At 42.1% G+C, this 2,997-nt stretch overlaps 1 protein-coding gene across 1 annotated transcript in view; it reads right to left on the bottom strand.

The window, feature by feature from the left end:
* The window catches only part of LOC116673340 (histone-lysine N-methyltransferase 2D), a 59,868-nt gene that overhangs the window by 48,940 nt on the left and 7,931 nt on the right, over window positions 1-2,997 (bottom strand). The gene's annotated exons all lie outside the window — the stretch shown is intronic.

Raw genomic sequence — 2,997 nt, 5'->3', positions numbered from 1 at the left:
CCTCCTTTCTCTTTTCTGTTCTTACACCCACAACCTCCTTTCTCCTTAAAAGAAAGTAAGCAGAAAATAATCGATTGTCAAGGGTGATAAAACTCTTTAGAGTACATGGTCGGGACACAAGAGATAAAAGCCGACAGGATGGTCAATATTGGAAGTGTAGAGGGACGGATGGCTGCCGGCAGCATTCCAAACAGGGAAGGCCTTCCCGGCGTACAGCCCCGGCCCCTCTCTGGCCTTTAGAGTGCAAACAGTTGTAATAAATAGACCCCCAGACGCAGGGCTTTATTTGAACTGGATTAAGGCTTCTTCTAAAACAAAGTTCAGCTCCTCGCCCTTTTATCACACAATAAAAACAAATATAAAATGCAAAGATACATCTGTCCTGAACACAGCGATGAACCAGAAGACCTTCAGGCAGAGAGAAGGGGGGAGGAAGGTGGGGTCACTGTCTGTGACTCACACAGGGAGGATCAGCTTTTAAATCCCTGCACCATAGCCGCTGATTCCCTTTGCTCAGATCTGGAGACTTTAAAGATTTGCATTCTTGTGATGCAAAGAGTGAGTGAAAGTAAGTCAGGTAAAAAACTGCAAAACAAGAGCCGCTGAAGGGGGCCCTTCCTCCTCCTGGCTCCTCTTCCTCCCCTACGGCCTCCTCATTACCTGTCACTCAGGCCCGTCAAAAGGCTGAGGAGGGCTTTTGTGAGGCTAAACTCAGCGGGTGTTATCAAACTCATGCCCTTCTGCAGAACAGGTCCGGGCACGAATGTTAAACATCGGGGACATTACAACCCACGCAAAAAGCTCTTTTGATTCATCCATGCGCAAACACAATCACACATACAGTACAGGACAAAGCTGTGTGTCCCGTTTCTTATTACACACTGATGAGTTTTCTGTGAGACTCCACCCCTTAAGAGCAGATTACACATTTCTCAAAATTAATGATTGCATTCCAGTATTAGTGCACTCTAACCACTTATCTGGTCCATTACTGTTTGTGTCTTTTTGTATTTTATTTTATTTTATTCCTTAAATCTAATCTTATTGTATTTTAATGTATCTTTTTCATGCTTTGTGTTTTTAACTGTGATTTGAATTCCTTTCTTGCTTTTTGTCAAGCACTTTGAATTGCCTCTACATGTAATCTGCTTATCTACACACATCTGGATCAATAAGTAGCACTGCATGGGCTATAAATCAATAGAATTGACGATTTTCCACGCAATACAGCACGTCATATCTTATATTATAAAAGGCTTTCATATCAGGATATAAAGGATAATTCAGGATTATTACAACTCGGATATTTGAGATTTAAAGTTCAGTTAAATGACATGGCAAACTCCTTCTGCTGATGACGGTTGTGTGATTGGATTGGATCATGTGGTGCTGCTGTTTTGTCAAACCTGAGTCCTATTTTCTCAGGTTAACTACAAAGATCTGGGAACAAAGCAACATTGCAACAAAGAAGTCTGATAGAGCCAGAAATAAAGGTTGAAAAATAAAACAAATGTAGTCATAAGACAAAAACAGAGAGCAATTGAAAAAATCCATTAAAGTTAAAAGACAAACTTCCAGGTTTAACGCCGTTTATCTGTACAATCAGGGATACATCATGTTGATAAACTTGCTAAACTGCTTCTCGCATCTCTTGCTCTGTTGAACTTTGCTGTAGCGATATTGCTCCTGATAGAAATGATGGCTAATAATATAAAAATAAGTCCCCAGTTGTAATAAACCAGAATTATCATAACACATAGTGCTATAACGGCCAAAGATTATACCTGTGAAGCAACTGAGTATCTAAATTTGAAACTGAATTGCAACTTAAAACTTAATGTGTAAAATTCAAGTACCACTGAATTTATTGCATTGAAATATTTCAATTTGGAAAGCATCTACGTTTATATAGTCTGAATTATGGCCTTTGCTCTATTATTAGTCAATTTGAAGTTGTGCAATTTCAAAAACTTTATTTCCACCTCTCTTAAGACAATAACTACTGGATACTAAAGATAAATTAAATATTCAAAGTTGCAATTGTTTGTTGACACTTCAGCTTCAATCTAATACTAACAGAAAATCAAGTACAAATAGTTCATTACCATTCAAATGAAACTATACAGTAATTTTGCAGCACTACTCAGTCGGTACTGGAAAAAGGGACAAACGTTACTGTAACGGAGAGCATCACAGACCGTAGGAAATATTGTAGTTTATGTACACACCCATAACACTTGTGTGGGCTCCTTAGGGGCCCAGGCAGGCCCCCAGGAAACAGGCTGACCTCCTGGCGTCAGTCAACCCACACGCTGTCCTCACACAGCCAGAACTGGCTAATGTCATTACGGGCCTGTTTGTGGTCAACAGCTCCCTGATTGAGATGTACAAGTAGCGCTGCTCGATGAATGTAGGAAGTCTATTAGTTAGTCAGAGTCCCAGATGGCCTACAGAGGACAGAGTTGTGTGTGCTCCTTCACCCCCTCCCACCTCTAAACACACACACACACATACACACTCAAGCATACATGACACACACGCACACACACACACATACACACACACACACGCTTAATTACCCTGCCTCCGAGTGAACCCTCTGACAGGCGGACGACTACGAGCAAAGACAGAAGTGTGTCTATGTCCCAGTGTCCTCAGGAACAGAGAATTCTTCACAGAGCTGAAGCACAAGAAAGCCAGGCTTTAGCCCTAACAAGGTTAAACCCCTGAAAAAGAGTGACTTTTTAAATCATGGAGATTTGTGTTTCTGTGGGGTGTAATTAGCTTTGCTGCGGGGGAGGGAGGGAGGGAGGGTGGATGGAGGGTCGGGATGCTGGCGTTGGGGCCGGCAAAGCGGGGGACGACGACAGTGGGGCGCATTGTGAAGTCCGGCGGATTCAGGGGAGTAAATCTGATTATCAGCTCGTGTCAGAAGCCAGGCTCAGATACAGCTTAGCATTCAGAGCAACTTTCTACTTTCGATGGTTAGACAATGAC

The sequence above is a fragment of the Etheostoma spectabile genome, chromosome 23, assembly GCF_008692095.1.
Source record: "Etheostoma spectabile isolate EspeVRDwgs_2016 chromosome 23, UIUC_Espe_1.0, whole genome shotgun sequence".
In the NCBI taxonomy this organism is placed as follows: domain Eukaryota; kingdom Metazoa; phylum Chordata; class Actinopteri; order Perciformes; family Percidae; genus Etheostoma; species Etheostoma spectabile.
This window is presented reverse-complemented; position numbering and strand designations above follow the sequence as displayed.